At 34.5% G+C, this 20,823-nt stretch overlaps 1 long non-coding RNA gene across 1 annotated transcript; it reads left to right on the top strand.

Moving 5' to 3' along the window:
* The first annotated feature begins 18,673 nt into the window (after positions 1-18,673).
* LOC113297329 lies at positions 18,674-19,730 on the top strand. The gene is made up of 3 exons (XR_003333450.1): positions 18,674-18,697; positions 19,057-19,177; positions 19,643-19,730. It is a non-coding gene; the product is annotated as an uncharacterized LOC113297329 (long non-coding RNA).
* The last annotated feature ends 1,093 nt before the right edge of the window (positions 19,731-20,823 follow it).

Below are 20,823 nucleotides of genomic sequence, written 5' to 3'. Positions count from 1 at the left end.
ATGAGGCAGTTAATTATGTGCATGTTTTTACCACTTATAATCAATTTTGGATTCACCTTTCCCTAAAATTTTGTTTACCGAGAAAATAGTGACAGTGGTTGGAATAGAGATTTTATGTTTTACTAACTGTGAAGGGTAAGGCTTTTTTTTTTCACTTCACCATCTAAAGGTAAAAGATGTTGATGCACATGTGCATTTGTTATTTTACTTTCACAAAACAGTCTTCCCGAAATCTAAACTCTAACCAAGGATCCTGAGTTGCAAATCAGTACATCAATTTTATCGTTCGCAGAGTTTCGGTATCTCAGTTCTATACGTAGTAGATGTGTATTCTACGTAACCATAAGCCATATAACCAACTAAGTTATGTCGATCCCATGGCTGGACCTTCTGGGAATCCCTCACTGTTTAAACTAACCCATGATTTATGTGCACGAGTATGAATATGTGGCGCAATGGTAGCGCGTCTGACTCCATGTCAGATGGTTGCGTGTTCGAATCACGCCAGATTGTGTTAACTGTCATTAGTTCTTATGGTCTTACTTATTTTGGTTGAACATACAAGTTAGTGATGAATATATTCCAATCTTATTATTTTAGGTTTCATGAATATATACTCTCTTTTAGGTATATCACAATTTCACACAATTATTTGACTAAACACTCAACGTCTCATCGGCTTCATCGACACCATCGACATTCCCGTTTGCGATCCAACCAATAAACTCACTGGTGCATATGAATAAATCCAACATGCTTAAATTACATGCTTTGGAATTATGGTTAGGTAAACTGAGTTTTTCGAAAGAGAATGAAGAATCAATAGTTGGTCTCTTACCACCACCAGACCGGTTTTGATGGGATGTGAGTAAACCCGAACTGTCTCCTTTATTCCCTTTCGATGCTTCTAAAATACTAGCAGTTGTCATTTCTAAAAGACTTGATGGCGGTGTCACAAAGCTCTATCATCTTATAATTATAATCCAGGGATAGTCAGTTTTTGCTTCTTTGTAAAGCCAAATTCACTTCAAATTCGAGGAGGAGGGCATGTCTGAGACTAGAGTATTTCAATCTAATTTATTTTTAATCAGGAAACTAAATTTGTCCCGCCAGGTACTTTCTTCTCTTTCATCTTCAGATTTTACACTTTAAATTTTTTTGTGTTTTAAGTTTAAGAGTCTTCCATCTCTGTATATAATTAGTATTATTCTTCATCATCAAAGGTTTCTATGGTTCTTCGGGACCCAAAAATACTTGCTAAATATAGGTAATCTTTGTTAGCATCTTGAGTTGTGAATATTCTGAAACAACATTTCCAATTATCATGATTGTCATTCCATTGATGTAATAAGTTATTTCTTTTGATATCCATCTTAAAATGTTGAACCTTCTATTGACATTTTTTCTGACATCTCAATATTTCCCCTTGCTTAGTTTCTATTTGTCTCTTTGGGAGCAGCAGTACATGAAAAAATAGAAACCCAACATGACAGCAAAAATATGTCATATTTTCCCACATCCATGTGCATTTCACTAATTTATTTGGTGTTGATATTCCTTTTCATCAGGTTTTTACTTTCTTATATTTATCCATGTATGTTTGGCATTAACTGTATATATGTGCTGATGTGCACAGAACAATTGCTGCTGAAGATTTTGCATCAAACGATTCGGCTGTACGGCCTGTCGGATGATGAAGACGAATTCTTGGTTGCAAAATGGATGACAGAGCTCTAAATGGTAAGGGTCCGAAATGCTTTTCAATACCGGGAAACTACGTCACAGGACTGGAGCGTCAGTACCCGATGAGGGAAAATACCCAATTTATTCACAGCTATAGATATATGATCCTAATCAGGCCCTGGACTTCTGTGAGAAACGAAATACCCAGCTGAAGAGATGCTCTTTCCTTTGCTCCTTTGTCTCCGAAAGTGTAAAGATGTTGGCAGATCATCGGAGTGCGAACTTCGTTGAATGATAGCCAGTCTAATTTCTTATTAATATCATGTAAACTACTTTGATTTTCTTATATTTTATTTTAAACTTTTTTGTGGAATTGCTGCGAAGAATTCTTTGCTTGAGTATAACATTGTACATAATCGAAAGCAAGTTAACTATTATAACAACAAATATTTGAATATAAAGTCTTATATGGCAATGGGAGAATTCAAGATTTGACTTTTCTAAAGTATTAGATGGCAATGGGTTCAGAAGAAGATGGGATACAATCTCACATGGGCGATGCTTTCTACACAATTCATAAAGGAAAGAAATGTTGTTAACAGGATGGGGTTAGTGTATTTGCATCTAATCTGCGCTGTTTTGGAAGCGCTGATATTAGATGTATAAATACTAACCCAATATCAGTTAAAAAACAGTAACTAATTATCTATTTGCCCTGGGTTGTGTAGGTTGTCGTGTCGTGTTCTAATATAAGATGCATTTCAAGAAAATTAGGGCTGCTAAGTTTTATGTGGCCTAGAGATGGTGTTTGATTACGTAAGTTTGGATCTCAGATTCTAAAATGTTATCAAATTGGTTATCATTTGCATGTTCAGTATGGTTAGCATGGACATCTTCTTTCGTACTTAAGTTTCATATGTGCAAATTGTTTGGGCTACCATATCTTTGCAGAGTTTCTCCGACAGCTCCAATGATTATGATAATCTGATAAGTGACATATGTTTCAATTGATGGTATTTATGTATACCACAACAAAGGGAAGGTATAATATTCATTTGTTTCAGTATTTTTATCAACTGTTAGCTATTGGACAACCTTTTCTATCCCTGATGAGCAATTCACTTATTGTTTTTGGTTGATTTTGAATCAGAATTAGATATAGTTTAGCATGACAAGGCTAAAACTCACGAAGAAAGATTTGGAGGAAGCCTGATCTACTTATGTTTCTCCTTCTACTCCAAGGTTTGACCTTTAGATCAAATGCAAGATTTTATTTATGTGTTGAAATGAAAACGTTAATGTGGTGGTTGTTTTATTTTGTGGTACATTATTTTTCTTGAGATGACAATTTGAACATTATAATTTTATTCATATATGTTTAATACTCCTTAAATTTTTGTTTAGGTTGCTTCAGATAGAACTTATTTCACCAACTAAAGTGGCGAGCCACTGAAATCCTACAAATTCTGCAAGACTGCTGAGGTTCGTAGCAGTTTCTACGACATCAAGCTTGGGGATTTGAATAAGATAGAAAGCTGAAGACATCAATGGGGATAGACTTCTCATGCATAACCAAGATGGTGTGGAAAAACTATAGACTTTTGTAACATTTTGGGATAGTGTTTTTGTCCCAAAAGCCCTCATTTATGAAACTATCAAGGTATGTTGTTTGTTTGATTCAAAGCTTTATAAATGCATAACTAAATATAATTAATGTATCCAGATCATACATATGATTATATTACTTAATTTTATGATAGCATATGTAACTGCAGAGGGAATATCACGACTTCGAGGATGAAGATTTATATCGACATGCAAGATTAGTAACATCAGCTGCTGAACTCCCCAAAAACAGACACTCTAAAAGCTTGGCCTTCTTTTCTTTATCTTCTCAAGATTAGTAACACTCTAAAATAAGGTTAGGCTCTCTGTTGGCTTAAACTGAAGAAAGTACAAAAAGAATAGCTAACAACATATTACTATTATAGTATGTGTATAGACTATACAGTCATTCAATAAATAGCTTCTCTGATATCTCGAAATCAGGCAACACATTGAAACAAACCATGATTTTTTTTTTATTTAGTTGTATGTTTGCCAGATTTGCAGTCGATACATAGCTCTGGAGTATGGAATGCCTGAACAATTTTATTAAATATGATATCTTTAGCTTCAACGATTTAATTGCATGACAGAATCAAAATTTGTATTAGATCTTCTTAGCTGGGAGAGTACAAAGAGTGTTTTTCTTTTGGCTCTGATCCATTCTCTTATTTTCAATTAATGATTGTGAAGTGAGGAAATATGAAATGTTTCGAGGCATAGAGGCAGTGGAAAAACAAGGCATGTCAATGGCATAAAAAAGACTTTGGATTCAACAAAACGTCATCCTGTTGGGAATTAGCCTCAAAATCGGTTTGATTAATATTAGACTCTAACCTTTTGTCGAGCATGTTTAGTATGATCCACTGACATAGGAGAAACAAATCACATTTAAAAATTGGAGGAATGAGTTTATAGTATACAAGATAGTTAAAACTGAGTTAAAACTTAAAAGTCCATGGTTACTCTGGGATGGGAACGATAATAATTGCTACGAGAGTAGTTATCGACGTTTTTACTCGGTGATAATATGATGGTATCCAAACTCATTTTGGTTGATTCACTTATGGGGGAGGAATGGAATGGAAATCTACACCAAGCTCGACATATTTTGCTAGCAGATGAGTGCTCTAAACTAAAAATAATAATTGTAGGAATACCTCACACATATGATGTACCACATATACATCGTCCAATTACAGATCATCAAGATATTATTTTCCTATCATAGTTTCGTCATGCAACACATATATTACTTCAACATGAATTAGAAGACTACAAAAGGTAAGAAGATTACCCAACAATCAGTGAAGTGCAAAATTCCTAGGTATGATTTTATTGTGTTTAGATAACAATTAAGAAATGCAACATCATCAGCCACAAACACCATCCAAACAGGATAAGAAGGTTGTGCCATGTCATGACTATTAATTATGTTGGAATCTGCCAACAAGATAGCCATAGCGATCAACTAAGATGACTATTTTTATTTTTGAACATAGAAGATGAAAACGTATAACATCGTTCCAACTTTAACAGTGGAGAAATTCAGTGGTAACCCATGACACAACTTTTGTAGATTATATATTGGCTATTTGTTCAATTGTTTTTATTAGTTGGTTGTACTAGGTTGGATTATCTATCTTCTAAAAGGCAAATAAGAACACATGTTTAACTAAAACGATAAGAGTTGTTCTGTTAAGTTTTTGTGTATGTAATAAATAAAAACCTCAACAACTCAATGACAATGGCAATCCAACAAATTATTAAGGAAAAAATGCAAATACTTAGCAGATTTATATGCAGGGAGATCACATTCATGAGATTGTGATGCCACCACACTCCCAAAATCACGGAGAAAAGCTACGAGAGCAGAACACAATCTACTTGCGAACTTTTGTAGCTATACATGTCTTTATAAACCAATACGAGGATACAATGTGATTATACTACAAACCATTCACTCATAGAGAAACCTCTAAATTTGAGAACAAGAAAATTACGAGATATAGATTAATCTACTTACGAATATAGGATCTCATAACAAGAATTGGAGACATAAAAGACCCAACGGGTAAGTACAACATAATAATATCTAAGTAAACGTTTGAGAGACATTGTTTTTTTGTTGTACACTTAAAACACATAAAAAAAAAGTTAGATTGTTACATTTGTGGGAGAAAATTGGTCTCAATTTCCAAAAATTGAACTGAAGCGCTAGAGAGTAGTGTTAAACAATAGTGTGATACAAGATGAAAGAGGAAATGAATAAATAATGGTTATTTAGCCAGTCGAATCACATTGTAAATCAGTGACAATGGAGAATACGAGGATATGATAATTGCAACATCAACATAGGTTGTTTAAATGAATTGCATTTTATTTCAAGAAAGATAAGCTAAGCAGTTTATCCATTACGAAGACATAGTGTTTGGTTCATTCCAAGAATAACACACCATATTTCAACTGAAGCAACAAGGACGTACAAAGAAAAAAATTGTACAGATTGAACGTCTATGCAACAAAAACGTGCATAACTCCGAAGAACTCGAAATAATACAGGAGCAGTGCACATATACATCAAAAGCGGAAAAGAATGCATACAACATCATAACTTGACACATACATTGAGTTCACCACTTAAACTTGACAAAGGAGATCACAATAAACAACAAAATGAAGACAGTAATGCAATGAAAATATTCAAACTAATTAATTATTAAGGATTTTTTTTTAACGAGTTTATGATAACTTTGTGATCATTATCAAACCGCACTCATTGGTATGCTTTTCACGATATTTTTCGATTATAAACTTTCAATTATAATAACCACAACATATTATTCAGATAACAATTGTTTATTTATGGAATGGACAACATCAATTAATTAATAAAACTTCAAGCTCATGCATTTGTGAGTATTTCAATGCAATGTTCTTTGCCGTCTAAACATCAAATCATGGGTAGTGTTGGACTAGATAAGCACCGTGAACTGTAGCTTCATCGTATTTGAATTTTATATTTTAGAAAATCAAGTTTCTAAATTTTGCAATTTTATTTCATAGATATAATATAACACCTCTCATTTGAGCACCATGTTTGTCCAATTGAGTCAAACTAGCTTGGTTAAGCATCTTTTGAGGCATGAAAAATGATTCTCATTGACAGCCAAAAACATATCGCACATTTGACTATTATTGAGCGTGAAATATCATTACATCTTGATTATCAGTTCACTTGACAATAATCAAGTATTTTACTTACCCCATGTACCGACTATTTACCTAGGATTAAATAAAGTAAACTTTAAAATCAACTAAACATCCGAAATATATTAAATTAAGAACCCTTATATGGGATGTAGGATCAGAATCTCGCAACGACAATGTTTCAGCGAAATTATCAATGACACAGCACAACAGCGTCGCAGAACAATTTCAGAAATGATAAAATAAATGACGTCAGCAAAGATCACAAGAAAGATATGATATTTCTGCGAAAATTAGAGATTTTGCGAAATTAACATTTGTAAGGTTGCGAGAATGTCGCAAACCATACCCGAAAATAAAGGACAGATTAGTTTTCATCCACTATGTATTTCTTTATAAATAGTCGTTCGAGTTGTAAAGAAAGGGAGAGATCTTTTTTGGGTAAGAAACAAGTAAATAGGAGAGAGAAAGTTCAGAGCAGAGATCATTCTTATTTTGTTTATCTTTTCTTGTAAGAACATTCAAAGATTAATCAATAAAATTAAGAGTGTAAACCTAAAAATGAGTTGATTAATAATGAAATCATATGAGGGGTGTAGTGTAGGATTTCCTGCAACTACATAATGGCGCTAGAAACAGGGACGTGTTGAAGATTATTTTAGAAAAAACTGAAGATCGATATTGAGATTTATGAAAATTTAGAGTGATTGATTAAGAATTTTCTATAATTTCTTGCAATACTGTTAACATTGAAGAAATGGCTAGAAGAAGAAATACTTCCAAACAACCGACTACTGTTAGAAGAAGCAAAAGAATTGCTGGAAGAGAAAGAAGTGAAATGGGAGAATCTACTAGAATGAGAAGTAATAGAGAAAATCAAATTCAACCACCAATTCAACAAACACTAGTTCAAGGGAGGAATACAGATTATGATAGGGTGAGCATACACACTTGGCAATCAAATTCGGCAGAAGAAGTAGAAGAAGAGCAACAAAACAGAAATTATAGACAGGAAGAGAGAAATCAAGAAGTAGATGAAGGAATAATTCATGGAGATGAGGAAATTGGAGCATTAGAAACGTTGAGACGAAGAATACATGAAGAAAGAGGCAGAAGAACGTGCAAATTTAACAAGGCAAAATCACGAATTAAGGATGGAGAATATAAGACTACAGAATAGAAGATCGAGAAGCATTACAAAATCATATTCAAGATCGATTAGAAGAGAAATGAGGCGAAACTCACCCACAATCAATGCTGGAAACAATATTCAAGAAGAAATATCAAATCCCAATGAAGAATATCGCGAAAATAGAGAAAGATCTGATGATCATTACGTTCCACAAAATGAAACTTTTGATGATGGGGAAAATGGTGGAAATCAAGAGAACGAACAACATCAGGGACGAAATGACTAAGATGGCAAAGGAAATCGAGAGGAAGGAAGAAGAATTTTACATGTGAGAGAAACTCAAAGAAATCAACAGACAATTGAAGAAGAAATTGAAAGACATTATGCTGAACAAGCACGTTTAATCTGCGAACGTGAAAGATTGAGAGCGGAAATGGAAGAACAAGAGCTCCAGGAGACAATTCGCCAGGACAATCATGACAATCGAGAAATAAGACGTACACAAAACCGGAATAACGGTAATCTCAATGAAGAGTATGATAGAGTAAAGAGGATGGTTGAAAGACAGCGTGTTGAATTGATAAGAAATGAACAAAATCATGGAGGGGAAAATGAAAGGCATCATCATATGCGAATTCAAAATAGAAATTAGGAAGAGAATCGCAGAAGAAGACGAGATGAGGATAATGAAGAAGAAATGCAAAATTTCGCGAGAGAAGATAGACAGGAACGCAGAAGAAGAGAGGCGAAATTAAAGAAACCAATGGATCAAGATTCAGGTATAAATAAAAAAATCTTGAAAGAATTAGAAGAAATGAGAAGAATGCTAAATAATAGAGGAGAAGTAGGTAGAAGGCAATTGGATGAAGCAATAGAAGAAGCTGCGAAAACTCCATTTACAAGGGAAGTACAATTAGGAGGAATACCACCGAAATGCGATTTGCCCGCATTAACCAGCATTTTTGATGGAACAACTTGTGCAATTCAACAATTAAAGCCTATGTGAGGTGCATGTTACAATGGGAAAATCATGATGCCGTATTGTGTAAATATTTCGTATCCAGCTTAACAGGAGAGGCGTTAAAATGGTTTGAAGGTCTACCAAAGAACACAATAACCTCCTTCAATCATTTGCAGACTACATTCTTGGGGGCGTATATAAGTAATAATTCATCGCGACCTGGTATAGAAGATGTGTTTGGATTAAAACAAAAGATTGGCGAAAGTTTGAAACACCTGACTAAAAAATGGAGAACTATGTGTAGCGAAATGGCTGGCCGTGTAGATGAGAGATATCTTATATTATCATTTATCAATTCTATGTTCGCAATAAACCTATTTATTGTCCAAATTTTCAGAGTCAAGAATACGATCACAATGACTGAATTGCGGGAAATTCAAGAAGAATACATTGCTCTAGAAGAAAGAAAAAAATTAAATGGAATCATATCCAGTTGCGAACACCAGCTCACAAACAGCGAATGCAAGCTTATTACCCAAACTAATAAACACAGTGGTGAATACTTCGCAAGTACAACAAGAGAAGGTGAGAAGTAACAATCAACAGAAACTAGTAGCTATGGGAAGCCGAGATCAAGAAGAGTATGAAAGAGAAAAAAAATTCTACAATCGTGGAGGAAATACCAAGATTCAAAGACTCGATCAACCGTAAGAAACTTATGGAGGTCAAAGACAAAACTATAATAGAGGACAAGAAGGTCACAAGGTAGTATGGGAAGAAATCAAAATGCCACCTCTAAATGCAAGTGTGGAGAAGATATGGGAAGCTATAATCTTGATGGAGAATATACCAACACCATGGAACATGGGAACGGAACCACCTCCAAACCACAGAAGTCATGAGTTTTGTTCTTATCATCATTTTCATGGACATACCACAAATGATTGTAGAAATATAAAAAGAATTATTTTGAGAATGATAGATCAAGGAAAACTAAACGACTTTCTGGTAGGGCATCCACAATCTCAACCACTGTCACCACCACCAGAATATCACAAAATGAATACGATGAAAAAGAAAGAAACATTCTTCATAGAAGTTGGTGCAAAAGCAAAAAAATCTATTCTGTCACTCTATCGTACATTCATATAAGACAATTGAAGATTTTCATGATAATGTTTTGAGTAGAGTGTTCGCAAGAGATAATGATGGAAGAGAAATTATGAATATTGCGAAAATTTCGCCACTAGAGGAATGGCAGAAACAGATCATTTCTTTTACCGCAGAAGAAATTCCCGAAGGAGAAGAGGTGCATGACAATCCATTGGTAGTGAAATTAGAAATTAATCCAAAACCGAAAGAATATGAGGATGATAAAGCTGAAGATTCATGGGAAATCAATAGAATTTTAATTGATACTGGAAGCTCTGTGAACATCTTATTTTATCATATTTATAAAACCATGGGTGGAAGAGATGATGATCTTATACCATCAACATATAAGATATATGGTTTTAATGGTACTGCTAACAAGCCTAAAGGGGAGGTTACTATGCGAATTCCATTGAAGAGAATATCTTCTGAAATCTTATTCTGTGTCGTTGATGTAGAATCACCCTACAATGCGTTAATTGGTCGACCTTGGCTACATGGAATTTTAGGTGTAGCTTCAACTTTTCACCATTGCATCAAATTCCCTCACCCCGGTGGTGTAGGAATCATAAAGGGAGATTGGGTTGAAGGAAAGAGGTGTTACAAAACTGAGATAGAATCTTGTGAAGGAAGAGCAAACAAGAAGGAAAATTGGCGACACAAAATTAAAGATACACAAAGAAGTGAGAGGTTGATGGTGGATACAATCGAAAGGAAAGGAGAAGAGATGTTTCGAAATTAATGCTAGCTCAGAATAAAAGTAATAAACATACCACTACTAAGGAAGCAGTAGCAGAAAATAATAAAGAAGTAGAGGATGACAAAGGTAATAAAAACAAGAAATGTATGAATGATTAAGTTGTTGCGATACTCTTGCATAGATAATGAATTTTATAGAAAATAATCAGAGAAAAATGACGAAAGAGAAAGAGGCAAACCTTTATGGCGTACACCCTAGTTCGCGAATACAATTTTGCAAGAGGAAAATGTAAGACCTAAAGTACGTCGTATAAGGGGGTACCTGTTACATGACTCAGGGAAAGACTACACCGCCACCGGAACCTGAGTCATAAAGATTTGGGGTCAATGAAGCCCATCCGGGAGAGGCACCTTGGATTCTCAACTTAAGCATATGACTTAGGTTGGGCGACTAAGGTAATAAGGACTCTCTCAAGGAGTGCAGATCCGATCAACGCGCCGAGGTACACGGTTGATTCAAGAGTGTCAGAGACGTTTGAAGCGTACTTTGCCATTCTTGACAAGTTTTGGCTTATACTGCATTCGGCCTGAAAAACCCCACTTAGGGTGCAGTCTCTTAACCATAAACCCTATAGGTAAAAGGGATAAGAGGCTGTGAAAACAACTGGTTGTTGTTAAGACTGGATGGGAGGATCTAACCTTGTATGGTAGAAGTACGCCTCCTTGAAGGGGCAACCAGGGGGGAGATAAGGGCGACACCCTCCATTAGGGAGATGATAAGTTTCTTAAGACGCAAATGTCATGAGGCTTTTTATTCGCAAGGATATTAAGGCTTGTCATATTTGTGCAACAATCTTGAAGAGGCAATAATACAAAATAAAAGGATAAGACGAGGTCAATGGGTTTTCCCATGAAAGTGCGAAGACGTCCTGCGATTTTGTCGCAAGACGGCAATGTCATGGGGCTTTATTTTCGCAAGAATATTTAGGCATGTCATATTGTCGCAACATTCCTGAAGAGGCCATAATACAAAAGAAAAAGTTAAGGCAAGATCAATGGGTTTTTGCATGAAAGTGCAAGGACGTCCTGCGATTTTGTCACAATGACAAGAGGTGGCATAATAAGACCTTTAATTAGGAAGGCAAAATAAGACCACACTGGAATGAGATTTTGAAAAGAAACAAAATTCACTTCGCATAAGATTGCGAAGTTATACAATAAGAAATTTTTTATGAAATCTCTCATTTGGATTCAAATAACAAAGGAACGTATGGGAATGTATGAAATTAGAAAATGTTATTTGTCTCCATATGAGAGATTTACTCAAAGATTCAAGAATTAATGATTATATTGATTAACAGCATTGCAAAGAAGAATTGTTTTAATTAATGCAGGTCAAAATGAAAGAAACACAAATATACAGAAAGAAAAAATAAATGTACAAGTATTACAAAGAATCAAAGAAAGAAGTAAAGACTATTTCTTAGTTAATCCTTCATTATCTTCATCAGACTTGTTTCCTTCTTCGTCTGCATAAGATTCTTCATCACCATCAGAACTTCCATCACTATCAGATTCTTCATCGTCAGCTTCGATATCAGAGATAATCAAACTGGGAGTATTTTGTGGTATTTCTTCTAAAAGACAAGGATAATCAGAATGTGGGATATTATGATCGTCACAAACCATTTGGATGGTTTGATTGCGAAAATTCGTAGCGTTATTCTTAAAATTCGCAACAGTAATCTTGATTTGATTCTTTAATCTAGAATACTTGTCGTTGCGAGAAGAAAGATTCTTTGCGAGTTCCTCCTTTTCAGATTCAAGTTCTTCAATCTTTTCACGATATTTATTTTCAGAATCTGCGAACAAAATACAATCAATTATCAACTTGATGAGAATTCATAAGAAGCAAAAGATTAGTAAAGAAGAGCAGTTAGCAACCTTCTCTGTCAGAAATCATATCTCTAATCAAGGCTGTATGTTCAACTTGGAGACTAACATTTACGCCTAAATCTTTTCTAGCATCATCTAAAATTTTCGCAGCCCAAACAAATTCATCCACACTACTTATGAGAAGACGAGAACGAATTTGATTTTCCCTTTCGCAGAGTTCGATATTCTTGCGGTTAGCTTCATCTCGTTCAAGTTGAACTTCAAGGAGAGCCTCTTGGAATTTCGCCAAAGCCTTGGCACCTTGATCAGAGATATGATCCTTATCATCTATGAGGCCGCTAATTTTGGTTCTTAACTCATTGGTTTTCTCTTTGGAATCAATAAGGAGACGCTTAAATCGGTTGGCTAAGCCTAAACTAGATCTATCATCAATTTCTAAGAGGCGAAATTTAGATCTAAGCTCATTTAGAGAAAGAGATGAAATTCTATCATTTGAGAAGCTATTTAAGGAATTGTTAAGACGCTCAAGAAGGGTATCACTATCCAAAGCATTAGGAAATGAACGAAGAAGGGTAGCTTCATCAGAAAGGCCATAAATGTCTGCAAAAAGGATCGTTTAAATAAGATAAAACAACAGGATGAATGAATAAAGGGAAAAGAGAAAAGTAACATACCGTAAATCTGATTATTAGCTTGCTGAAGACTAGAGATTTTGTTCTTATACGAAGAAGAATTAATTTCTAATTATCTATTTTTCTCGCGAAGACCTTTAACTTCAGCTTCCAATTCTTCATTCTTTTTGCAAAATTGAAGATTCTTCTTTTCAAGATTTTTGCGTCTTCTCTCGAGATCTGAGGCAACAGCAAAAGAAGCTTTTCCATCCTGCGAAAAGATATAAAAAATATTAATATAAAAAGAAATTTTGAGTTATAACAATGAAGAAGTAAAAGGGTGAAAGTATACCAGACTATTGAGAGAATGCAAGAAGTCGGGAGTCATTGATCTAGAAACTCCATGAAGAGAGCTATCACCATCTAGTAAAGGGACATCGCAAAGGGTAGCGAGAGATTTGCAGGTATTTGCGAATTGGATATCTCCCATTCCTTGAAGAGAATCAGAAAAGAGGCCAGAGAGCTTAGCCATAAAAGATTCAGGTGGAGAATCTTCACTTGCAGCAAGATCATCGTTGTCCTCATCACCTTTGTCACTTTCGGAATTTTCGTGAGGAAGAATATTTGAAGGAGAAGAAGAACGAACTTTTACTTTTCTTTGGAGGAGGACCAGTTGATTTTTCCCTATGAAGAGCACTTTACCTTTATCACCAATCTTCGCAACATCGGCAGATTCTTCTACTTCAGCAATAATCTTCACACACAGATATGAAATAAGAGATGGAAGTATGGAAGTAACAATATACTGTTTAAAATCATAAGAGAAAATTTCTTACCTCATCTGTGTATGAGCGAAGAGCTAACAGAGTACTAGACTTCCCAGTCCTGTTATAACTATCTTTCAGTTTTTGAATCTGCAGAACGTCGCAAGAGTTAGCGAATAGAAATCAATAAAGAAATATAAAGTGAGTTAAATGGGAAGAAACATACCTATTTCTACTTTTCGGGCCAAGAGAAGACCCAAGGTTGATAAGCAGCGAGATTCGCAGGAAGAACATTTGACCCAGCAATGTAGGGTCCTTTTAGCATTAAAGGAAAAACACACCATTTATCATCTTTGGATTGGCGAGGAGTTGTGTTTTCACTAAATGTCAATCAATATCTTGCATGAGAATTTTGGCTTCATCAATGTTATCTTTTCTCTTTAAGAGAATACCCCAGCGAGTATTCTCTTTCTTCATGGAGATAAGTTCATCGTTCTCAAAGAAATTCGCTACTGTGTATTTTTCAGCAACTATCTCTAGGTTTGCGAATTTAGGATCCCTAAGTTCTTTGGAGTAAAGAGATCCTATACCAGCACCACGATTAGCGAACTCTAGCATCAGACGGATGCAGTCCCCACTCAGTTGGAAGATAGCTCGCGAAAATCCCGAGTGAGCGAGAATTTCATAAAATAAAGGAAGATATGGGTTATAAAGAGGAATAGGGAGACCTGCGAGAATCTGACCTAGCGAAATTAGGATTGATTGATCATCACAATATTGATCAGAGAAAAGTTTGACAGAAAGAATTGATTTGGCATTTTCACTAGGAATGGTGGAGAGTGTGAAACCTTTATCAGCAAGATCTTTTTGGACATCCTGTAAATTCTTTTAATATCTATGACCACTTGGAGCCATGTTTGAATATAGAGTATGGGAATGTATGAAAAGTAAGAGGATTGAAGGAGGAAAAATTACAGCAGCAGAATTTGCAGAAGAATAGCAGAGTTGTAGAGATGAGAGAATAAAAATGGAAGAGAAAGTAAAAAGAAAAATGGAAAGAAGAGTATATAAAGGAGATTTTTTTTACTCGAATAAATAGACATCATTAAGACGAAGAGACGTGAGCGGTTGAAAATTAGCGGTTACAAAAGACGTGTCAAGAAACAAATGGAAGAAAGAATACGTGTGATAAATGCAGAATATGAAAAGATGAACAGCTGCGGCATTTCTCACATCATTCTCTACTTTGCAGAGAAGATATGAGAAGAGGCAAGATGTAGGATCAGAATCTCGCAACGACAACGTTTCAGCGAAATTATCAATGACACAACACAACAGCATCGCAGAACAACTTCAGAAATGATAAAATAAATGACGTCAGCAAAGATCACGAGAAAGATATGATAGTTCTGCGAAAACTAGAGAGTTTGCGAAATTAACATTTGTAAGGTTGCGAGAATGTCGCAAACCATACCCGAAAATAAAGGACAGATTAGCTGTCATCCACTATGTATTTCTTTAAAATAGTCGTTCGAGTTGTAAAGAAAGGGAGAGATCTTTTTTGGGTAAGAAACAAGTAAATAGGAGAGAGAAAGTTCAGAGCAGAGATCATTCTTATTTTCTTTATCTTTTCTTGTAAGAACATCCAAAGATTAATCAATAAAATTAAGAGTGTAAACCTAAAAATGAGTTGATTAATAATGAAATCATATGAGGGGTGTAGTGTAGGATTTCCTGCAACTACATGGGATAACCAAAAACATGTAACAAAATACCAAAACCAGAGATTGAGAATGTAAGAAGTAACAACATATTAATATTTTCTTCCAAATTAAATGGGCTTATTATTTAATTAGGTTATTCATATTGAATTAATATACCGTATATTTAATAACCATGGATAAAACAATATATATAGTGATGAAATATTGAGACATGAATATATGAAGAGTTATGCCTATGGACATAAGAAACGAAAATCATTGCTTGAAAACAAGGTAATTAAACTTTGTGAAGGATCAAGAGCTCTGATAGTGATGCTGGGAAAGAACAAGAACGCATCAGACAAAAAAAAAGATTAATCAAATCTTACGGGATTCTTATGGGTCCTTAATCAAAAACCAAAATATTCTGATAACGAAGATAAGTTGGAGAACTTATTGGAGTATCTAGATCAAAAAAACGATATCCATTTAAACCTTTTGAGTGACTAAAATCTAAAAAAGAAACGAAAAAACATGAATTTGAAACGAAAAAACATATGAAAGATTATGCAAAAAATCAAAACAAGAGTATGAGCTACAAAAATTTAAACAATATAAGAAATGGAAAAATTTTAGGATAGTATTATATTTTTTCAGTTTTTGATGTTGCATGATTTTGATCCGATAAAGAGCGATGAGAAGTATCATCTCAATATTGGCATCTTACTATCACTTGACATTAAGATGCTCGAGGTCTATTTGAAGAATGGAGATTCCATTGAATATGGGGAAGATAACCGAGATTTAACAATCAAAGAAATCGACAAGGACATGATTACATTTTAGGAGATCGGGTCATAGCAACATTGTTTAAATAACGAGCATGCGTCGGTCTTTTTCTACTAGGTGGATTTGAATAAAAAATTTACAAATACATGACATCAATCCATGAAAATTTGGAGAATTTAAAATGAAACAAAAACATATATAGGGTACATCGATTCAAACAAATGTTTAGAAAGATATACATTTCTCGACGTAGAAAAATTTGGACTCGAAAAATAATGCAACTGTACCAGAATAATGAAATGCCCAAAGAGAGAAGCTTGGACGGGTCAAAGACATACTCATTCGCTTTTCGGAGTAGTTTCTATTGAATCTAAGTTAGGGATGCTATACCTCCAGTTTTTATCGCCGATAAAAAAATAAAAAAAAAAGCTCCAGTTTATATCGTTCACTTTATCTTATGCATGGTTCACCGGGTTTTTGGCCGCATCAAAGGCATTAACAAATGCTTGAACAACTTTAAATCTTTTGCATTATTCACCTAATTATTTACATTATTATTGTTTTGGTAATTTAAATTCTTATCTATATCAGACTATCTTTCTCTTCGGAATAGATTTTCTAGATTCTTTATTAAATTTTATACTTACTATTTTGAAATTCTTAGATTTTTTTTTCTTCTGAGTAATTTATTAAAGAAAATATTGAAATTGTTCATTTATTCGTTCCAAGTAAATGATTCAGTTTTGGTTCAAACCACACATAAGCTTAAATCATAGTTATAAAAAGGTATGAGGTTTATGTCCATGATGACAAAAGCTATCAGACGGACGATGTTTAATACAGGCCCGATCCGAAGGTCGGGAAGCTCCGGATGGAGTAGTCATTAGACGGCGAGGAAACTTCAGGTATTACGTGGTCTATAGAATAGGGGATGGATGCGTCGTATGTAACCCTAATTATCGCTACAACCACTCTCTTTTCTCTCTTCGTCGCCTCTCTGAGAAACCTAAGTTACTCGGTACAGTGAAACGTAAGGGTTTCATATTCAACAGGGAAGAGAAGAAAAACTCAATTCACATCACCATCAAGTATATCTCCATTGTATTTTTCTACCTGGCCTCTTGGGTCTCACCTCAATTACCTCAGAAACCCAAGCTTTTTACTTATCTCTTTTTACGTTTCTTCCTTCTGTGTAATGTAGGTTTTTAAAGTATATTTATATGTCGCAGTTGAATCAGAAAGATGATTGAGAGGAGTAGAAGAAGAAGGTAAACATACAGATTCACGGAAACCTTAGAATTTTACTTTTGAGGTCTCTAATTAACTTAAAAGAACAATTTAGTGAATCGGCAATTACAAGTCTGAGACTGGAGATACTAGAGTTGTCAAAGATCTGTAATTTTTTGGGCCTCCGGTGTTTTTTTCTTCATTATGTGCCATAATTATTATTGTTTTATTTTTTTTGGCAAATAGAGTGATACCACAAAACAATTCGTTCTTCTTCATTCTTGGTACTTAGGATGTAAGCTTTCACTGTTTTACATCTTTGTCTTTGTTAGTCCAGGTTGCAAGTAGAAAAGTACTTCATTAATTCGTTCTTGAAAGAGCTGTAACAAACATAATTTAAGTGTCCACTTTGTAATTAACAAACATAATTCGTTTTTTTGTTGGCTATAATTTCTCATTCCGATTTTCTTTTCTGTAGGTTTTTAGGGATTTTGTGTATTTTATGGATGATAAGTTAACATCAACAAGACCTAAGGGCAGGAAATTAGGAAGTAGTTAATCAAAATTGAAATAAGATCAGTTTTTATATAAAGTGAAAAAAGTGCAAAAGATGACAGTGGTTTGACTGTATGGCTTGGACGGTTTGCGGTGGACATGCAATTGCTCTCCAGCTGACAAGGGACTTTTAAAGGTGGTAAGGAACTTTGTAAGTTTTTGATAAGTTTTCAATGTGCAAAGTTTTGTTCTCTTTTTTTATTATATGTATGTGTGTCAGAGTCCTTGATCGGATTTTTTCTGACAAGAGTGTATCCAACTTTGAGGGATGAAGAATACTGTTTGATTATAACTGATTGCGCAGAACTTTGTAATACCGAACAATAGTATCAAGGATTACAACTTTGGTGGGATTCAACACAATCAAAATGAGATTCTCCATCTAAAGAAGAGAGATGGCTGAAAGTTCTATTGACTGAGAGTCAACAGCTGTGAGACAAATGAATTAGGTGCAACTTCAGAACATGCTTTACGGGCTTATAGTGCAATTAGCTTAGAAAACTGTCTTATTTTGTTTCACTTTCATCCTACAATCCTGACCTCAATTATTTGTTTACAGGTTTCTAGATTGGATTCTGGATGTTGAGGGCTATGGGATATATTACACTACCTTTATCTCATGAATTTGGATTGTAATAATTAGAGATGGTTAAGGTAGAGGAATTAATCTTTACAGAGATGATTGTGACAATGAGATCATGGTTGGGAAGGTAATTTTATTTTCGCTTATATAATCTTAAAACACATGTACAAAAAAGAGGAGGAAAAAGTTCATTTTAATTTCCTCATGATATTTTGCTGAACTTTTTTGATCATGCCTACAATTTTTTCAAAGAGATCTGTAGTATACGTATCAAATCAGGCATTTTTCGCAAGTACTTTTAAGAAAATGTCTTTTTTGTCTTCTAGGTTTGAGACGAAATGCTAAATCATGTTTCAAGTCCTACGAGAACAGAATTTGATTCATACCAAGAAAATTATTGGAGTTTGTTCAGCCGAGACTACGTTAATGGTGGTAGTCCAGCCAGCCATACCAAGTAATTTGACATCTCTTTCCTCAATTGTGCAGACGTGGAAATTCCAAAGGTGTGTTCATATACATAACCAAGTTCAATATTGATAAAGCAAAGCACAGATGGGAAGAGATGATTGAATGGAGGAAGGGATTTGATGCTGACACTGTTAGTGAGGTATGTATATGCAAAAACAACAGATGCTAGATTAGAAATTCCTTTCAATGATCCTCATGATAATTTTAATTCGCAGGCAAGTCTAATTCTTACTTTTGAATGTCAAACTAGAGTTTGTATGGCTATATTCAATATTTAATTCTCACCATTATGAGTGTGCTCTGAATTAAAGTTAAAGAAGAAAGGATGTGTAATCCACGCTTCACTCTTGATCAGGATTATATAAACTGCTCATTCTCTCAGAAGAGATTATAGAATTATAAATTTAGTGTCATGCTTGCCCTTCATATTGGAAATTCTTTAGGATTATCTTGCTTGCTTACTCCCGTTGCTCAACATTCTGCATTACTCTAGAAAGGGTCATTGGTCTCGCTGCCCGATAAATTTGGTGTACCTTGTTTTTTGATATCATGATTTCCTGTGTGAAGGATTCAACAGTTAAAGACATTTTTCCATTTCCCCCAGGCGAAATACTCTAAGATGAGAGGGTCAATGGAGGAGCATTCACGGGTACTGACGGTTTCCAGTTCCTATTCAATCTAATACCTGTAAGTTTCGAGGGGGACAAACGGGATAATTTTTTCCCCATCAATTTACAATTTTGGCGCAAGCGTATCACTCTTTTATCTTGAATAACAAACCCGTGCACTCTTTAGTCTTCAATTATTTTAACTTATTGGTTGTTGTGTATTTATATGATTGTGGGTATGGCCGGTATGAAATCTCATATAATCATATTAGCAGATGTATTTTCCTAGAGTACTGTTTTTTGTTCAGTTCTCCATTATTTTTGATTCTTATTGTTAATTAAACAATATAATGACAACTACAGGTTCCGAGAAGACTAATCTAGGACCAAAAAAGTCACTCCTGGGTGAAAAACTCCATCTTTGTATACTCTTAGGTTTAGAAAGTCTACCTATGAACTGGGTTTTGTTTGTAATCCAACCAAAGTAGGATTAGACATTCTTGACAACGTTTTGGTTTTGCTGATTCAGTTCGTCAAGTGTATAAAACTACTTTTTGCACAACTTGGAATATCAACCCTCTGTGCTGAAGGTAATCTGTTATCTCAATTTTTTAATGTCGTTAAAATTTTATGTTGGTTTAGTATACGGGATTGTGTCTTAAGTATTTGCAGGAAAATCTGTCACATTGTGAAAATTGCTAGACTAAAGTTTCTGATGACACTGGAACATATCTCCAACATTTCCTAGAAAGTTAGTATAAGATTTATTTCTCATGTATTTACTTAATCACATAGTTACATCGTTTTTTTTTTGTGCTCGCCTCAGTATTCCGAGAGATTCAGTATTTAATAAAAGTGTAGATGTTTCATATGGTTAGTACTGATCAAATGAAGCATGCCTCTTTCTCCCATCTCAAGGAAAATATGTTTCTTCCATTGAGATTTATGTACTCAGTATATCCTTGAGATAGTTGCTGACATATCTTATTAGGACCATGATGTTATTATTCTGCAAATCCTTTGGGTAATTGAGCGTAGTGGAATATATAATGTCACTAACAGATTGTGCAATTTTAGGGTTTTGTTGTAATTGATGTTAATACTTTATTGCAACCAAGGGAGTTTGGTCCCACTATTGAATCAAAAGTTGAGAAAATTTGTGGCCATCTTTACAAAT

The sequence above is a fragment of the Papaver somniferum genome, chromosome 7, assembly GCF_003573695.1.
Source record: "Papaver somniferum cultivar HN1 chromosome 7, ASM357369v1, whole genome shotgun sequence".
Classification (NCBI taxonomy): Eukaryota; Viridiplantae; Streptophyta; class Magnoliopsida; order Ranunculales; family Papaveraceae; genus Papaver; species Papaver somniferum.
Note: the sequence above shows the minus strand (reverse complement) of the source record. Positions and strands in the feature narration are given on the sequence as shown.